General features: G+C 52.0%; 2 long non-coding RNA genes across 6 annotated transcripts in view; one reads left to right on the top strand and one right to left on the bottom strand.

The window, feature by feature from the left end:
* Nucleotides 1-3,454: 3,454 nt before the first annotated feature.
* LOC102022761 lies at nt 3,455-11,624 on the bottom strand. The gene is made up of 3 exons (XR_265101.2): nt 11,311-11,624; nt 8,996-9,167; nt 3,455-5,821 (listed from the first exon to the last, which is right to left on the bottom strand). It is a non-coding gene; the product is annotated as an uncharacterized LOC102022761 (long non-coding RNA).
* A 71-nt stretch (nt 11,625-11,695) lies between these two features.
* Nucleotides 11,696-22,330, top strand: part of LOC102022984 — a 15,641-nt gene continuing 5,006 nt past the window's right edge. Inside the window, exons 1-3 of one of the 5 annotated variants that reach the window (XR_001232510.1) lie at nt 11,696-11,967; nt 16,733-19,355; nt 19,819-20,155. This is a non-coding gene — a long non-coding RNA (uncharacterized LOC102022984). Of the gene's footprint in view, nt 11,968-16,732; nt 20,156-20,859; nt 21,167-22,330 lie in introns of those variants that run through there. The other 4 variants (XR_001232509.1, XR_001232508.1, XR_265102.2 and 1 more) reach the window with 4 other exon arrangements.

The following is a 22,330-nucleotide window of genomic DNA, read 5'->3' as shown; positions in this document are numbered from 1 at the left end:
GGCGGGAGCCCGCTCGGTGACCAGCTGGCTGTGTGTCGTGGGTGGGATCACTGGCCCGGTGTTGCGCATCTGGCTCGGACTTCTTGAGAGGTGGGGTGGTTGCATTCTTGAGCTCCCGACAGACCGAGGGGGCAGTCTGAAAGGCGTATGGCGCCTACCCACGCTATGCACTTAACTCTTTTTTTTCTTTTTTCTTTGGCATTTTCTTAAGAAATTTAATTCAGGATGGTCAGCGAATGCAAGGCATACAGTGTCTTCGTGAAAGTTAAGAGAATCCAGTTGCAAAGGAAGCACTATGTACAAGCTGCTAAAAGTGCAATGGGTCCCCTGTTTCACAAAGTACAAAAGTTATTTCAGGTACAAAGAAAGGTGTAAACGATGCAGGCACGTACCCGTTCTGTCACGTGAGTTATATGGCAGCGTGGTCCGGACAGAAGCAGACAAACACCTGCTCCGTGTGTTGAATCAGGCAGTAGGATCTCTCATCCCTCATATTGAGTTGTGCGAATCTCCCGAAGAGAGTGTTCTTGACCAAGCCTGGTAGCGATGTAAAGGCAGTGCTCCTGAGGAAGCAACCACACCGCACAGCAGGTAGCTGCTCAGAGCGGCCCCGCAACCTGCCAAGGGTCTGACACGTTACTTCCGGCTCTGACACGTCACTTCCGGGTCAGCTGCCTTCCTCATCCGGTGGAACCAGGGCCGAGACTGCCCAGCACCTTCTGAAGCCTGAGGACCTACCATCCTGTGCAGGCTTTTCTAGAACAATGTAGTCCTTGCTGGTCCTCTTTCTGGTGTGCTCCCGTCTGCGGCATGGGCAAGGGTCGTGGTGGTGTTTTGAGATTTTTTTTTTTGTACCAGGAATGAACTCATGTCCTCAGGCTTGCCAGGCAAGCGCTTATCCCGCTGAGCTATCCCCGGCCCGTGGTGGTGTTTTGCCTGGACTCGGGACACATTTCCCTAGGGAGGAAGGAAGTCTGGCGCTGAGACTGCACCTCTCTTGGCCCCGCCCATCCCCTCAACGCTCCCTGTGTCAAGGTCTTTTTCAGATCCCGAGGCTATTAGAGATGCATGATTTCCAAAAACACCGGACCTGTGTAATGACAAAAAAACTTTGATAAATGGATTTGGGGAACAAGTAAAACTAGAGAGAATTCATATTTTTAAAGATGTTTTTGGTGAAAAGTTAGAAATTTAGCACATTGGGGGCAGAACTATTCCTCTTCTTCCTGTGTCTTCTGACCCTCCCGTGTTTGTAGCCTCATCACCTCTCAAAGGTGGAGGAGGTGGCAGTGCTGGGTCCTCTGTGTCACCACTCGGAAGCCTGGTTCAGAGGGAGGGGAGCATCCTTTGAATGACAGCAAGTGTTTCTGGCTTCTCATCGTACTCTGCAGAAATCCTCTGGTTTCCAACAACTATGACTTGCAGAAGGTCCCGGAAATTTTTAGGTGTTTAGTTTTAGTTTTGCTTTGTTTGCTGGAGATTGAGCCCCTGGCTTCTAGCATGCTCAGAACCCAATCTACTGAGTTGGATTCGGGCATGGCAAGGCTGGTGGGGGTGGGGGGAGTGGGCGTGGCCTGTTAGCTAACAAGATCCCAGACACCTGCGAGGAACAGTGCCCAGCTCCTCACGAGAACTTGAGCAGGTTTTCTTTTCAATTCAGTGACATTAATTACTTATCTTTTGAGTGGCTTTATTTGTTGTACATTATATATACACATAATGATCACATTCATCATAGGGAATTTGTACCTGCACATGACACATCTTGCTTCTTTTTTCCCCCATTCCCCACCCCTCCCTTCTGCCCTTCTTCTTCTTATTTACAAAAGCTTTGTTTCCATTTTTCCCCTTCTATTCTCTTTTTTCTCATCTCTTCCTTTCCCCCTCCTGGCCTAGATCTGATGTCAGCCTGCAGTGTGGGACTCCAGCACCACCTCTCAGGACCTGTATGTGGAAATTCTCTCGAATTTCCTTGAGATTGAGACAGCGTCAAAGGACACGTGCAGGCCGTGAAGGCTTTGCTCCCCTAACTTTCTGGGACAGCCCATGCTGTTTCCCAGATGCAGTACACGCTTTTATCCTTGCTGTCAGCCTCTTTCTCTTTCCTTGGCTCAAGCTCGTTCTGCAGACCCAATTTCTCTCCCACTCATCATTTTTGCTTTCTTGAATAAACTTTATGTCAGCCTGCTTTGGGGTCCCAAGGGAGATTTTTGAGGGTGGGGTCCCCGGGGTGAAGAATGCACCTGTGCAAGACATGTGCAACAACAGCAGGCAGTGTGGAGCAGAGCAGAATGTAAGAGCCAGAGCCACCTGTGTCTTTTTTTTTTTTTTTGTCTTTTTGAGACAAGGTCTCGCTATGCAGCTCAGGCTGGCCTTGAGCTCACTTTGTAGCCCAGGCGGGCCTCAAACTTGCAAAGATACTCCTGCCTCAGCCTCCCAAGTACTGGGATTACAGGCGTGTGCCACCATGCGCAACACTGCCTATGTCTTCATTGTATAATTCTTATACAGGTTGTTATCTCATATTTACATTCTTAGAGAGCCGTAACCAGCACCTGCGTGTTTACCTGTGCTGAGTCATGGTGACATAACTGAATCCACTGTGCACCTGTGCTAGACAAGTGGGGTCACACCCTCAGGTGTCCTTAGACCCCCTGAGCTTTGAAGCAGCCTAGGTGGTTCCCTACCCTTTGCCACTGCTTTTTGCTCCTCTCATCAAATTCTCTGAGAAGAACCTGGAATGCAGCTCCAGAAGGCAGGATGAGCAACCTCAACCCAGTAACAACTCGTCCAGCCACGATTTAGAAACAAGCTGCCTGATGACTCCACCCATGAGCTGCACCCCAGCCCAGACCAGCAAGCCCTGAAGGTGACGGTGTGAGAAGTGAGTGCGCATGCATGGCAGCTTGCACTTCCATGTCCTCCGGAGCACTCCAGTTTCAAGGTGCCATCAGTCGCACTACGTGTGGACCTCTCAGCTGTGTAGTGCATTGCCAGAGACCTTGTCACACACACCCATCTGAGCTGTGGCTTTTACCTCTTCAGGCAGAGGTCGGAGCACGAAGGCGCCAGGGATCCACAAGAATTAATGAGGCTTAGAGACCTGCACGAGGTGGTGGATTCCTCAAGCCGCAGCTGCTTGTTAAAACTCCAGGTGCTCTTGGTCCTTAGGTCAAGGTGGCTGAGAAGGAGCAGCAGAACAGAAGGGAAAGGAAGCCTGGGTTTCAGATGCAGGTGAGCAAGAGGCAGCCACAGGGCTGGTATGGGAGAGCCTAGGGCTCCTCAGAGATAGGAAAACACCAGAGCCCCTTTGAGAGCAGCCTCCAACTGTCCTTCCAGGACAGAGCAGTCATGCTCATAATGCTTACCTCACTCTGGTTTTTAAAAAATCTTTTGCAGAATTCCAGAACGGGTAGTGATCAAACCGAGACCCACACAGAACCGAACCAGACCGTCTAACACAAGAGGAGTCTTTATTAGGCAGGAGAGCAATGCAGTGGGCTGCCTAGCAGACCAAGACAGCCCTGAGCTGCGCAAAGCTTTGGATTTTTAAGGGTTTTTTTGGGGGGAGGGTGCTCGTGGCCCAGAACAGCCAAGAAAGAGGTTTTGTGGTTAGAGCAGTTGATTTTGCAAGAACATCTGGTACTTTTATGGGTGGGGTCAGCCTTTGCAGTTGGGCCCATTAGGGAAGTGAAGTAGAGTGGGCAGGGCACCTGGGGCTGGGCGCTTTTTCTCTTTGCAAGGGGTGGGGGGGGGGTCCTTTCAGAGACTTATCATCCCAGACTTGATCTAATAGGGACAAGGGTGAAGTGTCTCCTCAGTGACTACTTCCTGCTGGACTGGGGCAGTGTCAAGGGGACTCATCTGGGTCCTCTAGAACTACCGGCTGGAATTGGGGATCTGAAAGAGGCATAAGGTTAAAATTTTTGGTTGTTAGTTTTTGGACAGTGTTGCAAACGAGGGAGATAGCACAGGGGGCTGCAAGGAGGAGAAGGCAGATTGCCGTGAGGGGAGTGGGAGCAGCTGTGGGAGAAGGGATGTCCATAACCCAGAGCTTCCTGGAGCAGCAGAAGAAAGCCCTCAGCAGAGGAGATGGGCCTGGTCTTGCATCTGTTGGATTTTTTTCTTGGACGAGACCCAACTGGTTGGCATAAATACAGCATTTTTCTCCCAGAAACAGGCAAGTTCCACCCCTCTCCACTGGGAGGAGGTCGAGGGTGTGCCTATTTTGGAGGTCGACGGCTGCTAGTTGGTCTAACTGTGAATAGACTAAATTGAAGGTGGAGGAGACATGGTCAATGTGGTTAGCCAGCTGTTTACTGAGCTGAAGGCTGAGGCCTATGGATATACCCAAGGCGGATGTCCCAAGGGCTGCCACCAAAACAGAAGCTCCCAGGACAACCCCGATAGAAACGCTGCCCTGAGAGCACCCAGGTGAGTGGAGGAACTATTCTGTGAACTCAGAGTTGGTATAGATCTGCAGATTAGGAAGGGGAAGGACGGGGAGGCAGGTCATGTTGGGATGATAACAGGAGAGGAGCTGGGAGTTGGATAGGAAATAACGGGGATGTGTAGCTGGGGTAGAAGAACTTGGGGGTGAGGTGATGGTTTGGTTGCAGGGTATAGAACTGTCAGTTTTGAACTTTCTGTAACAAGTGAGATTAGCCCCTGGGAGAAGATAGAGCTGGGGGGTCTGTCGCAGGGAGCTTTGGGTAGAGCATATCGTGGAGGAGTTACGATACCAGGGGATAATGGTCACTGTGGGGTCTAGCAGGGAGGTGCAGATCTAGCTCTCTGACAAGTTAGAGGGAGTCGCATGAATAGCCTGAAAGAGAATCTGGGTGAAGTTAGTTAGGGAAGGGGCGTGGAGTAGGGAGGAGTTGAGTTTTGTTTGAAATCTTTGGAGCCTTGGCGATAAAGGTGGGGGGGTATATAATTCTCGGTAGATATTGAGCGTGAGGCAAGGGTCTGTACCATGGACATCTATACGGAGGTATATATAGATGCCCTTAGTCTCCCAGGGAGTGTCCCAGGGATTTTGGATGGTGATGTAGGTGGGGTTACACTGGTCCGAGAGACAGCTCTGATTTGAGAATCGGTATCCTGCAAAGAGGCAAGCCCCGGGATTTGGTTGGCCAATGGCAAATTTGAAAGGCCAGGTTGTTGAGGAGTAGTATCCTTGGTAGGCTTTAACGTCTGACCAGGTGGAGCAGTAGGAGGGACAGTACCCAGGGGCCCAGTCGGCGCTCGAGAAACAAGCATATTTGTTACAAGGGGTAAAGCCGCGTTCGCGGTTTAGGTTGTGTGCACTGGTAGAGCTGTGGATGTGGCAGACAGACTCTGCACAGGCGTCGACGTTTAGGGTAATTGGCCCACTACAGCCTGCGACAGGGCAGTCAGTAAACGTGAGCGTGTTGCCACTGGTGGACTTGGCCCAGAAACGCCAACGGGGACGTTGGAGATTGGGTAGCATATGAACCCCCAGGAGGAAAGGGAGAAGGAGAATGGGACTCATTCTGGGATGGAGTCTAAGGTATCGGAGTGCCTTAGGAGAAGTTTAGTGGGAGAGAGCACCTGGGACGACCAGGAGGGCTTATCTGGCTGTGGATCGGCCGGTGTGGGCGCCCTCTTGAGAGCAGAGAGGTGGACCCAGGCTGGCTTCTTGAGAAGCTTGGCGGTAGTTGGTGTGCTGAGGACCACAGTGAATGGCCTGACCAGCATGGATGAGGAGCTGAGGCCGATAAATCCTTGAGGAGCACCTGGTCACCAGGCTGGACCCGTAGAGTCACTGAGGTTTTGTCAGGTTTAGGTAGGCACTGATCTGCATGGGAACGTAGGAGGTTGCGGGTCAGGGAGAGAAGGGGCAGATAGCTGGCAAGGGGACTAGGGTCAGTCGGAGGAAGTTGCAAAAGGAAGGGTCGCCCATGCATAAGCTCAAAAGGGCTGAGACCAGAGGGTTGGCAGCGGGGCAGTGCAGAGTTAGGTTAGGGCCATGGGTAGAAGGACTGCTGGGTTTCCATGGAGTTTGGAGAGGTGTATTTTGAGAAGATGATTAGCTTTTTCTACTTTACCAGATGATTGGGGATGGTAGGGAGTATGTGGGGCCCAATGGATAGCCAGGACCTTGGAAACTTGTTGGGTGATCTGGTAGACAAAGCTTGGCCCATTGTCAGACTGAATGGAATGTGGGAGACCAAAGTGGAGGATGATCTTTGTGAGGAGGACCTGTGTCATGGTATCAGCTGTTTCATGTGAGGTGGGGAAAGCCTCAGTCTAGCCTGTGAAGGTGTCTACCCAGGTAAGGATGAATCTGAATTTTTTGTGTCTGGGCATGTGGGTGAAATCAATTTGCCAATCCTGTCCTGGTAAGGCTCCCCAAAACTAGTGGGGGGAAAAAGTGGGAGGAGGTCGTAGAGTGCCCTGTGGGTTGGATTTAGAGCATACAGTGCATTGTGAAGAGAAGTCTTGTAAGATGGAGGTTTGTCCTGGGTAAACTTCTTGATGGGATCAAGAAGTTTTTTGAGTGGTCTTCATCCTATGTGTAGGGAGTTGTGTATTTGAGTGAGGAACTGCTTGGTGTGGTCATCTGGGAGGCAAAATTTTCCTTCCAAAAGGAGCCAGCCCTCTGGGCTAGCCGAAGCACCTCTCTGGCATAATTGCCTGAGCTGGGTGTTTGAATAAGTGAACCTGGTAGGCTATAAAGGAGGGGCAGCTAGGGCCAGAGTATCACATGTGAGGTGTGGGGGTGGCCACGGTTGAAGGGCCACCAGCTTGGCTGCTTTGTCTGCTTGGGCATTTCCCATTGTGATCTCATCAGTACTTGCTGGTGACCTCTGAAATGTATGGTGGCTGCCTGGGTTGGACAGGTGGTGACCAAGAGAAGTTGTAAGATAAGCTTGCCATTTTGAATGGAGGAGCCCTTGGTGGTGATGAAGCCACGCTCTGCCCAGATGGCTGCGTGGTAGTAGACTATATGATAGGCATATTTGGAATCTGTGTAAATGTTAGTGGTGGTCCCTGTAGCTAGGGTCAGAGCCCAGGTGAGGGCTATCAGTTCTGCTTTTTGTGAGGAGGTGCCGGAGGGAAGGGGGTTGGCTTTGATGGTTTGGGTTAGGGAGACTATGGCGTAGCCTGCTCTGGGTCCGTCTGAACCCAAGGAGGAGCTCCTGTCTATGAACCAGGTGTGTTGGGCCTAGGGAAGAGGTTGCATCTGTATAGAGGTAGCGGTAGGAATGAGGTCTGTTAGAGACTCGCGGCATGAGTGGCTGGGTTCTGTATCTGCGAGGGGAAGGAGGAATGCAGGGTTGAGAGCGCCACAGAGTTTTAAGGAGACCTGTGGGTTTTCAATAAAGGTGAGGTGGGAAAAAAAAAGGTGAGGTGGAAGAGCTGGAGGTGAGAGGGGCCAGGAGGTGTAGAGCCTTATGTGAGAGAAGGTCAGTTAGGTGGTGCGGGGAATAGACGGTAAGTTGTCCCTGGAGGGTTAATTTTTGTGTCTCCTGTGTAAGGGTGATGGCCACCACTAGGGCCCAAAGGCAAGGAGACCAGCCTCGTATAGCAGGGTCAAGCTGTTTGGACAGATATGCTATGGGTGTGAAGTCTTGGCCTTTGTATTGACCTCAAACCCCCAAAGTTATGCCCTGAGACTCTGAGGTAAAGAGTAGGATCTGGGAGGGCCGGTGCTTGGAGAAGCTGGATTTTGATTTGGGTAAAGGCGCTGAGGACAAGGGCAAGATTGGAGAGGGGTTCCTCCGAATGGCATCATATAACGGTTTAGCCAGGGGCACGAAGCGGGCGATCCACAGGCAGAAGTATCCTGCCAGGCCAAAGAAGGATTGGATCTGTTGTTTGGTGAGGGGGGCATTAGGGCATGAAGGGTCACTCTACAGTCAACACTGAGATCTCCTGTGGTGGGGGTAAGTTGGAACCCCAGGTAGCAGACTGAGGGGAGGGAGAGCTGTGCATTAGCTTTGGAGATGCGGTATGCCCTTTTAGAGAGGAAATTTAGAAGGAGTATTGTGTGAAGGTGTGAGAGGTAAAGAGAGGGGCTGCATAGAAGCAGGTCATCAACATATTGGATCAGGTGGCTGGATTTGAGGTCTAGCATGGCTAGGTCAGTCATGAGAGCCTGACCAAAGTAATATGGGCTATCCCTGAAACCTTGTGGGAGGACAGTCCAAGTAGTTGTGAAGTGGTGTGTATGGTGGGGTCTTCCCAGGTGAAAGTGAACAGGGGATAGGAGGAGGGGTGTAAGGGAATAGTGAAGAAGGCATCCTTGAGATCAAGAACTGAGAAATGGGTTGTGTTTAGTGGGATGTGGTTGAGAAGAGTGTAGGGGTTAGGAACTACAGGGGTGACAGGGCAGGCAGCTGAATTGATAAGGTGGAGGTCCTGGACTAGTCTATAGAACCCATTAGGCTTAATGACAGGGAGGTTGGGAGAATTATAGGGGGAGTGGATAGGGGTGAGCAGTTTGTTGGTATGGAGTCGGTCTATGAGAGGTTTTAGGCCCAGGCAATGTTTATGTGAGATGGGGAATTGGGGGCAATTAGGGAAGTGAGAAGGGTCTAAGGGTGTTACAATTCCTGGGCTGTGGTGTTGTGTTATGGTGGGTTGTGAGGTATCCCAGAGAGTGGGGTCTATCTTATGGGCCAGGAAAGGGGGGAGGTCAGAGGTTGTATTGGACGTTAGGGGTGAAGAGAACAGGAGAATGGCTAGAAGTAGCGACGGCGTGAGGGCCTTTGGGAAGGAAAGGGTTATATGGAGTTTGGTGAGAGCGTCTCACCCCAACAAGGGAGTGGGGCATCTAGGCATTACTAGGAAGGAATGGGTGAACTGTTTTTGGCCAATCAAACAAGACAAGGGTCCTGTTGAGTGTGGGAGTTGGGGAAGGCCCTCAACCCCTACCACCACGATCTGTGACAGAAAGGTTTGTCTGGCATAATTTGGGAGGATGGACCATGAGGCCCCCGTGTCAACAGGAAGGAAATTGACTTACCTGCCACCTGGACTCGTACCCTGGGCTCCTCAGATGTCAGCAGGACCTCGTCTGCCTCTTCAGTGGGGGTGTGGGAACCCAGGCCCAGTCAGTCCTCTCTGGCTAGCCCCAGCAAGTCCATCAGAGACGGTTGTGGCGTGGGAGGCTGGGCTGGGGCGGAGGGCCCCTCTTGCTGTAGAAAGGGGCAATCCACCTTTTAGTGCCCTTTCTGTTTGTATTGTGGACAGGGTCCTGGAGGAGGGCATGGATTAGGACACTCCCGTGCCCAGCATCCCTCTTGTCTATACTTAAAACAAGGTCTTGGCAGTTGTTTGCTGGGTGTCTTATTAGACTATTTGGGGTTTTGAGGCCTGAGGGCTGCTGCGAGGAGTTGGCACTTCTGCTTGGTGCAGGAAGTTTTTTCTCCTTTTTTGCATCCTTGTGGCTGTTAAAGACCTTGAAGGCCAGGCTAAGCAGTTCATGGTGTGGGGGGGTGTGGGGACCCTTCTCAAGATGCTTTAGCTTTTTGCTAATATCTGGGGCTGGTGGTGAAATGAAGGAGGTGTTTAGGACTAGTTGCCCCTCTTCAGAAGAGGGATCAAGGTGGGTAAATTTGGTGAGTGCCTGTGAAAGCGTGCCATAAAGGTGGCGGGGTTTTCAGTGGGATCTTGGGTGATTTTTTGGAGTCTGTCCCAGTTAACTGCCTTACAGGTGGATTTTTGGAGGCTGGCAAGCAGGCAGATAACCATTTGGTCTCAGGCTAGGGGTCCTGGGGAGTTAGGCTGATAATCCCGTCTGGGGTCGACTTGGGGGACCGCCTATTTACTTGGAGGAAGGTTTAGTCAGTGCAGTGCCTCTCATCTGCGTGACCCTGGGCTGCTAACCAAATTGTATCTTTTTCTTCCGGGGGTGAGAGTGGAAGAGAGGAGGGTGTAAAGATCATTCCATGTAAGTTGGTACATTTGAGTTGGGTATTAGAATTTTTTTATATAGGTAGATGGGTCTCATGTGAAGGAGCCTAAGAATTTTTCTAATTGGGAAAGGTCAGAGAGTGACCAGGGCTGGTGGACATATACTAAGCCCTCAGCTCCTGCTACCTGTCGTAATGTCGAAAAAGCCAGAGGGTGAGGAAGACTGGAGATTGGGTGCCAGTAGGGACTTGGAGTGGGTGTGTGACAATGGGGAGAAGAGAGTGTCGAGGAGGTCTGTGGAAGGGGTGGATAGAGAGGAGGTGGGGAGGGAGAAGGAGAAGAAGGTGGTGCGGGGGACAGCATGGGTGAAGAGGGACTGGGAGATCCACACGGAGGAGATGCCTCCAGGTGGGCCTGGGATGGGGCCAATGGCGAGGGGGCGGGTCACCGAGAGGCTTGGGAAAGGCTGAGAGAGAAGTGGCATCTTCTGGCAAGCAACATCGAGAGACAGGAGACCTGGCAAGCAAGAAATGCAGAGTTGGGGTCAGTCACGAAGGGCAAATAAAACTTGGACATAGGGTGTCTCAGACCATTTACCATTTCGGCGACAGAAGTTATGTAGATCGCACAAGACGTTAGAGTCTAGGGTACCCTCAGGTGGCCAAATAGAACCATTGTCTAGTTTGTATTGTGACCAGGCCATTTGACAGAGGAAAGTGAGACATTTGACTTTAAGTTCTGTAAGACCCAAGGGCCCTCGGAGGACTGACTGGAGGCAGTGGAGGACTGAGGAATTATAGGAGGAGCGTGAGGTAGAATTTCCCATAGTGAGGAAGAGTGGGGGGAGTGAGACTAGAAGAGGGATGAGACAGGTGATCCTGGTTGACCACGAGAAGTCCCACATGGACCGAGACACCCAAGCCCCCTGAGCGGACGTCTCCGGTCGGGGAGGGGGTTGGGGGATGAGTGAGGATGACTCGGCCTGTCGACAGGTCTTTGGAGTGAGGCTGAAGGGAGTGAGAGGCATAAAGCCTGGGGAACGAGCGAGCCGTCTCTGGGAGAGGGTCAGCTGAGATCGGGAGAAGGGGAGGAAGGAGGGAGGGAGGGGGAGAGGATGGAAGGAAGGAGGAAGGAGTAGCAGGTGAAGTGGTTATAAGTGAAGTCAGAAAATGAGCCGTGAAGGAACTCACAGTCGAGCCATTCAAGGAGACCGGCAGGAGACGGGTTTGGAGAAGGGGGTTGTGAGGAAAGCCTCCAAGAACTCAAAGCAGCGATGAGAACGGAAATAGAGAAGAGGGCTAATGGGAGAAGGGGGGAGAGGAACGGGAGGGGAAGGAAAAAGGGAATAGGGAGGGGGCGTGTCGGGTGAGAGTGGCCCAGGGGCTCTGTCGGCCACGGGGCGTAAAAAGACAGAGAGACACTTACAGAGGACAGAGACGGCCTGGGTGGATGGCGGCATCAGCAGTGTGGCGGGTCCGGGGCTCGTGCTCCGTTCAGAGGTGGTTGCACGTGGAGCTGGGGAGCGGTCCCCGGTCAGGAGGGACCGGCGGGTGCCTTGGTGTCCCTCCTGGGTCTCGGCACTAAACGATCGAACCGAGACCCACACAGAACCGAACCAGACTGTCTAACACGAGAGGAGTCTTTATTAGGCGGGAGAGCCTAGTGGACCCAGACAGCCCCGAGCTGTGCAAAGCTTTAGGGTTTTTTCCGGGAGGTTGCTCGCAGGCCAGAACAGCCAAGAGAGAGGTTTTGTGGTTAGAGCAGTTGATCTTGCAAGAACATCTGGTACTTTTTATGGGTGGGGTTGGCCTTTGCGGTTGGGCCATTAGGGAAGTGAAGTGGAGTGGGCAGGGCACCTGGGGCCGGGCGCTTTTTCTCTTTGCGAGGGGCGGGGTTCCTTTTGGAGACTTATCAGGTAGTAATTAACACAAAAATATAAATTCCTGTGTGGGGGACCACCCCAAGTGTTGCTGTCTCCTCCCTCCTTGGACCCAGCTGCCTCAGGCACGGTCTCAGGACAGCGTCTGCTCCTCCGCATGGTCCGGGCACCTTGCTCTGGCTCCGAGCGAGTCTCACTGCATGGTGGGTGTCGCTGCTCTTTCTGTCTGCCTTGTCCCTCTCTGTCCTCCCTTCTTTCTCTCCTTCTGCCTTCTCTCACAGCTTCTCTGCTGCCTGCTCCTCTCCTTTCTCTCCCGCTCTCCCCATGTGCCTCTGGGGGCTCCGGCATCCTCACAGCTCTCAGCCTTTCCTGCCCCTTCCCTGTGAGCCTCTGCTCACCTATCCTCCCTCCTGCGGCGTCCTTCGCACTCTGGGTCTCCGGGAGGCCAAGTTCACCCTGGAGCACGGCAGTGGCAGTGCCCGTGGCCAGGGATGCGAGGATAATTCCCAGGTGGCTTTGCTGCTGGATTCCCTGAATCAGTGCAGCCAGGCGGGGTCAGGATGAGGAGCGGGTGATGAGCAGCAGCTCTGCTGTGGCCTGCGTCTGCAGCGACACGGCCCTCAGTGGCCCTGCATCACAGGCAGCACCACCTCCTCTTGTCTTCAGGGCTAACCTCCCGGCCCTTAGTGCAAACGTTTTGGCTTGCTCCTAGTCAAGAACGAGCTCCTTTCATGTGTATCATCGATGCTTGTCTCATCTGTATTTGTCATAGCTCTTCTATCTAAAGGACATAACTTGCTTAAGGAGTGTGGCTGGATTTATGTAAGATTCATCTGCCTTTTGGGATTTTTTTTTTTCTTTTTCTTTTGTTGCTGGGAATTGAACTCAGGGCCTCGAGCTTGCCAGGCAGGCACTGTGCCACGGAGTTACATCCCCAGTCCCTTTGGATCTAATTCTAATAAAACATATTTCATAAGGAATCCTCTTAGCCCACAACCTAGATTGCCCAGAGCTAAGTCATACTGCTGGAGCATCTGGTCACCCAGCCTTTGGTCCTGCCCTTGCGAGGCCTGGTCTCTCCAGACCCCACCCTCAGCAGAGCTGCTCTGGGAGCCTGAGCGATTCTGACTCCTGTGGGAGTCTCCTCTCGTCTGCGTCCGGGGCGCTGGTAAACAAGGGAGGCAGGAGCTGTGACTCACAGCAGAGATTATGTTCAGGTCACAGCCTCACACAGGTTTAGAATGAGGCAGCTCCCGGGGCTGAAGGGGAGAAGGGGAGGCAGGTGAGGCCCAAGGTGGTTGGGGCAGCACTGTGTGGGTGGTGTGGGTGTGGCCTGATGGGGCGGGCAGCAGCCGCCCTGGGTTGGGCTCTCCACACCCGCCTCAGGCCCGGGGTGTTTCTTCTCAGGGACAGAAGCATCCATACTGGCTTCGCTTTGGGTTTTGGGTCCCTCAAACTGTGATTTCCCACCTGCAGTTGATCCCTGAAAGTCCTCCAGGAGGGCTGGATTCTTTCATGTCTCAGGAGAGCGGAAATACAGAAACTGTAATAAAATGTAAATGATCAAAGCAGTACATTTCCTTTTCTGTCTTTAGGTACTTATTTATTTTGTTTTTAAAATTTTTTATTTTATTTGAACATGCTTGCCGCTCACGTAGTTTGCAGTGGTCTTGGGGAAATGCTATATGGTACACATTACAGCATGTTTCTTTCTTTTTTTAATCCCTCCCCTCCCTCTCCCTTCCCTCCTCCTCCAATTCCCCTGCCCCCTTTTTCATTCCTATTGGTAGTACTGACTCAGCTCAGTTCCGGTGCTGCGTTTACATGAATTGGGTTACAGGGTCCTGTACGCAGCACGTCTGTGTTCCCCTCGTTTCCCCTCCCCCCTCCTCCCCTTCGCCCTTGTCCCCGGGTCCGCTTCCCTGAAGCAAGATCCGTCCCCTTTCCCTTTCCACCCACCCTCTGTCATCCTCTTTGTGCTTTGCCTCGCTCAAATGAGACACCACACAGTATTTTTAAGCTCGTATATCTGGTTTATTTCACTCAGCATTATATTTCTCAGGTGAATCCATTTCTCTACAAATGTCTCAAATGTGTCATTCTTTATAGCCGCATAGTTTTCCGTTATATAGAGCTACCACATTTTCTTTATCCAATCATCTGTAAAAGCAGTGCATCTTCTCAAAAGGGGATGAGAGAGAGAGACAGAGGCAGAGGCAGAGGGAGAGAGAGAGCAGGGCTCCCTTCCCGAAGCAGGAGCTGAGTACACGACAGGGCCTGGAGCTTCACGGGGTCACTGCCTGACCCACAGCTGTGCTTGGGGCCCGCCCTGCCTGGGTCCCCAGAGAGTCCGACTGCAGGCTTCCCGGTCCCGTCTCTTCCGGCCATGGGGAGCGGTCGTCCTCTCTCCCCAGTGAGTCACTCTCCTGCCCCCAGCACTGGGCAACAGCAGCAGGAGGAGCGATGTGGCTGAGCATTTTCTTCTTTTTACCTGAGAATTCTCGGCTGGAAGCCAGGACGCCTTCCCTCCCTCCTCTCAACGCACTTTCAGTCTCGTTCAGCCTGACTGGGGTTTGTGTGCTGCCCAGGGAGCCTCCTTCCTGCAGGGAGGAGCCGCCTGCTACAGGACCCTCTGCCCCCGGGAGGAAGAGTCCAGCGCAGGCAGTGACAAGCAGGGAGACAAAGAGGCTGCAGGGGTGCGCGGAGCTCCTGGCTTTGGACCAGAGCCCGGAGTAGAGCAGAAAAAAGGGAGCTGCACTGTCTCGTTCCTGGCTGGAGGCCACTTCTCTAACCCTAAGCATAAACTCTGCTCTACCTGGGCTAAGTTTGAAATTGGACAGGCCACAAAGAATAAAAATCAGACTTCTTAGAGGGAAAAATGTCCTGGGATGTGTCCTGCCAATGACCCTCACCACCCAGATACAGAAACATTTTATTAATTTAAAACACTTTTTTGGAGAAAGGATCTTGCCGTGTAGGACAGCCTGGCCTTGAACTCACTGTAATCTTCCTGCTTCAGCCTCCCTAGTATTATAGAAAAATTTTATATGGCCCTGATCCATCTTTGAAAAGGGGTAGCAGCCCTGTGGAAGGCTCACCTTCCCCTCGTCTCCACCTGCCTCCAAAAACTGTCCTGAATAGACACGGCATCTAAGCGAGTAGTATGACTGCTCTACAAAAGTAGCTTCTATAAAAGCCGCCCCAAAGGTGTGTGCTCCCCTCCTCCCCGAGACACCCACAAGCAACGCGATTGCAGCTTGTAACAGTTTTTACTGAGTGTTCCGTGTCCGGTCATCCTTCACGTGCTCCTCAGACACCGGGTCACTTCACGTTCACAGCTACGCTGCGCCATGGGTTCCACGAGACCCCACTTTACAAATGGGGAAACTGAGGCACAGAGCAGCTTCAGCTCACCTCGCTCTGGCTCCTAAAGCTGGCAAGTGGTAGAGTCAGGACTCAGGCCGGGGGCTCTGGCTCCTGAGCCACGTTCTCGGTCTCTATAGAGAGAAGCATCCTTCCCAGACATTTCTCCCAGAATCCCAGTGACCCCTTCAGGCTGAGGCATCTGCAACTATGCCCTCCTCTTCCAGAGACCCGGGGGCCTCTCCCAAAGCTGCCAGGGCTCACCAGGGTCAAATCCAAACCGAACTGAGAGCAGTGTTTCACGGGAGGGCCGGCCCGTAGAGTGAGCGAGCTCCAGGAGGGTCGCCGGGCACAGCTGTCAGTGACCCTGACAGATGGGAGGAGACGGGCTCGGGAGCCTGGGGGCACCGTCCTGTTTACAGAACGAGAGCTCGCTGCGCCTGTGTTAGAAACTTTAGGACCCAAACATCTGCATATAAAAAATCACAGAGGTGCAGTATAACTTTGGAATTTTTCTTTGTCTGACTTTGGCCAAAACATTTTTTTAAAGTTCTTTTAGGAATGACCTGAATTCTATTCCTTCTGCCCTGTCCTGTAACTTTAGCAGGTTCTAGTTTGGATGCCTTAAGACGTCTAGACGAGAAGTCTGCTTTCTCTCTCTAGTTTTAATCTGTCTTCTCCGGTGCCACAGCGGCCCTGCCCACCCCGAGTTGTGCCGGCGGCCGCCACTGGCATTGGATACCTTGTGCTGAGCGTTGCCCTCTGCCCTGTAAGCCGGGGCCGCACCTGGGACGCCCACCCTCCAGGCTGCCCGCACGCGTCTTCCAGGCAAGCGTCGTGCTCCCGGGTGACGCGGACTCTCACGAGTTCTGCAGCCCCAGTGGCTCCTGGTGAGGATTTGCAGCCGTCCACCGTGACAAACCTGAAAACTGTTAGCTGTCCCCTAACATTCACGCCCCTGCTTTTCCAGCAGTTTCATCAGCATCTCTTTCTTGGATTCCTTTATCTTTGAAATATCCAATGATTTTCTGTTTTCAGAAGAGAAGCTGGGGGCTGGGGATTTAGCTCAGCGGCAAAAGCACCTGCCTGGCAAGCACAAGGTCCTGAGTTCGGTTCCCGGTACCGGAGAAAAACCAAAAAAAAAAAAAAAAAAAAAGAAGAGAAGCTGTTCCAGTACTTGGTATAATGAGATTTCGGGATGGTGAACTTCAGAAATGGGGACCTCGGGCTGGCCAGCTTAAAGCTGGGTGACTCCTCGCTCATGGGAAGTGGGGTGTCTGCGTTCCACAGCCGAAGGAGCCACAGTGAGGGGAGCTGTCACGGTGCAGGAGCCTGGCACCACGAGGCTGCTGGAGGGAAGGGCGGGGAGCAGGTGCCCAGTGACAGACTGTGCAGGGATGCTAAGATAGTAACGGTGGCTGAGGGAGACTGCGCTGGAGAGACACGGGGGAAACGATCCTCAGAGCCCCGGCATTGGCCGCGGAACAGGAGTGCTCCCTCGGGCTACCCCAGAGGCCGGGCCACATCCACAGGCCACGGCAGCTGTGGGGAAGTCAGGCCCAAGACGGCGGGACTGTTTTCGACCCTCATCTGTTCCCTTGCCAGGCTCTTGCGCGCATTTAGGGCAGCAGAGCTGAGGTGGCAGGGAGGCTTCAGATGAGTCTGGGAAAACGGAGTCTGCGCGTCTCACTGGGCTTTCGGGCCAGCAGCGGTGGCCCCTCTGCCACCTGTGAGAAAGTCACTTCTCCTGGCCCAGGACACAGCGGTGAGCGGCCCCGCAGCCCTTGGCGAGAGGTACAGGTCCTCAGCCCCGTGGTTTATTTCTACCCCCTGCCTCTTCTCACACACGCAGTGGCCCAGCACAGCACCGTGCAGGAAGTCAAAACCCAAAACTAACACAGCAGACTGCGGTAAGTCCCAGCTGGGCGCCCTCATGAGTGCGCTGCTGTGAAACACGGCCTTCGGTGCTGCAGGCATTCGTGTCTGCCGGGTATGTATTTATACACCCGGAGAGGAATTGCTGGGTTACGGGGTGTTTAAATTTAGCGTTGCTGAACATTTTCCCAAAATAATTGTATCTGTTTATACTCCTGCTAGCAACGCACGAGCCCTTCAGCTGTCAGCACCCTGGCCAGTGCTGGGCACCGTCAGTCACGCAAATTCTGGTCATTTTCGCACGCGGGTACTGGTATCTCAGCTTGGTTTTAACTTTCGTTTGTCTGATAAGCAATGATTTTGCCAGCGGATGGGCACGGGTCTCCCAGGGCTTTCCCCTTTCACAGCCTCGGTAGACTCTGGGGTGTCTGAGCCCTGAACCCCAGGGCTCAACACTCCATCAGGGCACCTCTGAGAGGATGAATCAAGGACTTCAATTCGGACAAGATCTGAGGAAGGAACGTTTAGACTCCGAACCTGGTTCTAATTTGGAAATAAGAGGACAGTTGCAGCTAGAATTTTCCAGTTGAAAACATTTATACAAGATGTGAAGAAAAGGGAGACAGGGCTAGGGATTTAGCTCAGTGGCACAGCGCCTGCCTGGCAAGCTTGAGGTCATAAGTTCAATTCCTGGTACCGGAAAAAAAAAACCAAAAAAAAAAAAAAGAAAAGGGAGCCAGCCGCACGCGGACAGCGGGAGGTGCCTGTGGATTTACTACCTGATGGCGTCGGAGCCATGGGCAGGATCAGGCTCAGCTCGCAAAAGGGGGGCTGTCTTTGCTTCCGGAAAACCTGTCTCCTTCAGACTTCCTGGAGCCTCCCTTCCCTGGCACTCACCTGCTGCTAAATCGCTTTCTGGGTCCCGGGAGTCCAAAGAGAAGCAGCTTCAGGAACCAGGAAGCAGCGGAGAGATTTCCCTCTTCTCACCTTGAAATGATATGGTGGGGCTGTCCGGGGGAAGGCCCTGGCCAGAGGAAAGACGGGCCACAGCGGCAGAGTAAGGGGCTGCCCGCCAGGGCCCGGCCAGAAAATACAGTCGCAGGAAGAAGACAGGATTCGGGCAGCCTTGGGGTGGGATGGGCGCAGGCACTCCAGAGTTTGCGTCTTTCTTTTCTTCTCTTTCCTAGCAGGCACTGCTATGGGGCTTACAACTGCTACTGGGCAAGGGAGGCCAGAACTGCGGTCCTCTCTGCCTGCGTAGGGGCATCGCTGTGCTTTTGCTGTTCAGCCTGCTTCCAGAGAGGTTCTCTGGAGGGATGGAGGTGGAAGAGAGGGACAAGCTGTCCGGTCAGAGGACGCAGACGCGAGCACAAGCAGGGCGGGAAGCAGAGTGTGTGCCCTACCCTTGTGGAGAGAGCCGCCTGCTGAGCTAGAGATCTGGAAGCTGTTTCTCTGGCCAGTGCCTCATTTCCCAAGAGAAGTAAAGGAAGCCAGTGGAAGTTAAAGGTCAAAAGCGTCTGTTCGGGGAGGTGGAGGTTTGGAGGACGCAGCTCTGTGAATGACCCGTCCACTCACCCCGGACTCTGCGAGGGTGGGAAGGTGGGCACTGGGTAAGGCAAGTGGTGGATGAGGGGAGGAGGGCGCTGGATGACCAGCTTCCTGAGTCAGTCTTTGCCAGGGGTCCTAACTCGTGTGAGTGTCTAACATGAGGCTTCACAACCAGCGGCGTGCTGTAGCTGACACCGCGTAAACCCAGAGACGCAAGAAAAAAATGTGACTTCTTCTGCTGCGACTAATCTGGCTTAGCCATTAAACTCTTGTTTTCACTGATGACGGGGGCATGGGGAAGGATGGGGATACCAATTTAAGTCTGCCAAATATTGCTATGTCTGCTTCATTTCCTTTTCAAAGGGTCTCTTTTGGAGAGCGCCCTGTGGGATTCCATTTATGTGAACGTCTAGTACAGGCAGAAGTGAACTGATGGTGACGGTGGTCAGAACTGGGGCTGCCTCTGAGGGTGATAGTGTGGGAGGGGCAGGAAGGAACCTTCTGGGGTGCAGGGGACGCAGCAGTCTTGACCTGGAGGGCAGGTGCTGGAGTGGTGCATAGTTAAAGCTCAATGACTTGAACACAGGACCTGTCCACTTTGCACCTATTTGCACATATTACCACTTAATTTAAGCCTTAATGTAAAAATCAACAAAAAGAAAAACAGTTAAAGGTCTCTCGGAGGTGACTATCCGGTCCACATGAAGCTCAATGCTTCTTCTCGGGGCCCTCTCCCTGCTTTCCAGGAGTCTCCGGAAGTGGAGCTTAGGGTGCAGCCCCTTCCTGTCTCCTTGCGTAGCATTGGGTAAGTGTCTTCCAAAGCGCCATGTGTGTAGGGCTTAGTCCTCAGCATGGCACATGGGGAGATGTGGAAACTTTAAGAGATGGCACCTATGCAGTGGTGCCACTGGGAACATGACCTTGGTATAGGGCATAGTGAGACCCTCTCCCTCCCATCCTTTCTTCCTGGCCCCTGTGAAGTGAGGAGCTTTGCTCCACCATGTGTCCTTACCATGGGTCCAAAGCAACAGCACCAGTCCACCATGGACTGACACCTCCAAAACTGTAAGCCAAAATCAACCCTTTCCCTTTATAAATTACCTCAGTAGTTGGAAATAAAAGAAAGCTTACTAACATACTCCTAACCAGATTGTCTGGTCCCACCCGAGTCCTATATAGAAATTCTGCAAGCATCACTGTTGAAAAGTACCTAGAATACTGTTACGGTCTGGGTCGGGAGGGTCCCCCAAAGGGTTGCGCTGTGAAAGTTTGGCAGGACTCTTAGAAGACGGCTACAGCACAAGAGCTCCACTTTCAGCAGCTGACTAACGCTTTGATGGACTCGTAAGTTGATGGCATCGTTAGGAAGTGGTGGACACTTGAGAGGTGGAGCCTTGTTGAAGGGAGAGGGTTACGGGGGTGTGCCTGGGGGAGAAGATTTTGTCCTTATTCCCTTCCTCCTGGGCTCTCTCTCTTTCCACTTCCCGGCTGTCACAAGTGAGAAGCTCTGCTCTGTCAGGCCCTCCCACCACATGTTTTTGCCTCACCACAGATCTAAAAGCAATAGAATCAGCTGACCCAGGACTTCTGAAACCATGAGCACAGGTAAATCTTTCTTTCTTTAAATTGCTATTCTCAGGTATTTTGTCACAGTATCGGAAAGCTAACTAACTATTATGTTTGTATCTGAATGTTGCCCCCAAAGCCTCGTGCAGCTGGAGGTGTGGCTTTTCAGAGGTGGCTGAATCTAGAGCTTGTGATTGGTTCATTGTCTGGTGCTGGGACTGGGGGTATGAGTGCTACGCCCGCCCTAGGGCAGGTAGCCTGCATACAATATGAGGGAAGAAAAGAGGTTTGCGCCTCCCCTTTGCCCCTTTTTGCTCTTGGTGCCTGTGGTATCTCCCATTGCCATGAACTGTTGCCCCTCTGCCATGTGCCACCCTGCCTCAGAGCCAACAAAACTCCGACTGAGACCTCCACAGACTGTAAGCTAAATGAACCTTTCCTTCCTTAACTTTGGGCATCAGGTATTTTGTCTTAGCAATGAGAGAAAAGTAACCAAGACACTAACACAAATATAAAACCATGGAAACCGAGGAGGCTCAGCCATGTGGGGTTTAAAAAAAGACAGAAGAGTCATCAGAAGGGACAGGTCAGGAGAGTTAACGCTGGGGTGCAGCAGACCTTGCAAAACTGATGGGCTGAGGCCAGGTTCTGAGCGGCTATTTGAGAGTTCGTTCTGATGACCGGGAAGGAAGGAGCCGTCACACAGAAACCAAGGGCTTAGAACGTGTGTTTGTTTTGTACAGCAAGGGATTCGTGCATCAGAGTGTGAAGAACTCAGAGACAAAGCACTTACATAAAGTAGACAACTTAGAAACACGTGGCATAGATTTGAAACTGATCCTTGCGTGACTTGTGCTGAAAGTTTTATGAGGGAAATGCCAAAGTTCCTGATTCTCACTTCACCTCAACTCAGCAAGAACCCTGCTTTGTCTTTTGAAGTTTCATCTGTTTGCAGCTTAAGCAGAGCCTTCTTCATTCTAAGGAGTCTCAAAGGTGCCTTCCTATGTGACCCGTGGTAGCTCAGTGGTACGGCATGTGCTTCGCACTCACAAGAAAAATCTCCAGCACCACAAGAAATTTTAAAAAGGAAAAGAAGATTTTCAGTGAAACACAATCTGATTGACATATTATTTGCAACTTGTCTTCCTGCTACCTGCTCCCACCCAGCGGTGGCGGTCATCCTTGGACTTGAAGATCTTTCACAAGGCTGCCTAGACTTTGTCGGGTATCCGGAGCCCCGCTTTGCATAGCCATGTCCTTGTGTGCTTGAGTCACAGCCCTAAAATATTCTGTGCAGGCTGGGGCATAGCTCAGTGACAGAGTGCTTGGCTACCGTGTAAGAGGCCCTGATTTGATGCCCAGCACCACAGAAAAGAAATAAGTAACAATTCTGTGCACAGGGCTGGGGATTTAGCTCAGTGGCACAGCGCCTGCCTGGCAAGTGTGAGGTCGTGAGTTTGATTCCCAGTACTGGGGGAAAAAAAAATTCTGTGCAAATATTATAAAAAATAATTTTGAAAGTGTATTTCTCCATACGATTCATCTAAAATTTCAACCATAAATTTAATAATTGTGAAGTGTGTCGTTTCTCCCACATTGTGAACAAGACACTGAAATAACAAAGCGGCCTCACTGCCCTTTAAAACGCTCCCACCGTACTGAGCACGGCGGCACCTCGATGCCCGCGACCACCCTCCTCACAGCACACGCACTGCTCCTCCTCAGCGGCCCGGCTCTCTACACTGTTCCTCGTGCTTGGAGAATTTGCAGTCCCCTGTATTACTGCATTAAACATAAGTGGGTATATAACAATTATTTTTAAAATTTACTGATATATTATATACATATATACTCTTAAAATGAGTGAACTTGATCTTAGCGCAGTTTTAGGTTCACAGCAAAGCCGAGCGTGAAGTACAGAGAGCTCCTATGCGCACCTCGTCCCCGCCCCAAGCTCCGCCTCCCACGCTCTCAACACCCGGCTCCGCAGGATTCATTTATTTATTTATCTATTTTTTTAATTTAAAGAGTAAAAGAAGGATAACATAATAATAGGGGGGACTTAGCAAATTACAGGCAAAATGGTAGGAAATTATCAATGGTTATTGTTTTACATATTGTTATCTACAAAATAGTTCCTCAGGAAAGCAAATAGACAAATAATAGTGAGTTAGAGACAAAAGAGGTAGGAGATTATCAAGAGTTGTTGTACTA

This window comes from Chinchilla lanigera, unplaced genomic scaffold, assembly GCF_000276665.1.
Source record: "Chinchilla lanigera isolate Chin_1 unplaced genomic scaffold, ChiLan1.0 scaffold00182, whole genome shotgun sequence".
Lineage (NCBI taxonomy): Eukaryota > Metazoa > Chordata > Mammalia > Rodentia > Chinchillidae > Chinchilla > Chinchilla lanigera.
The sequence above is the reverse complement of the archived record's forward strand: the minus strand, read 5'-3'. Positions and strand labels throughout refer to the sequence as shown.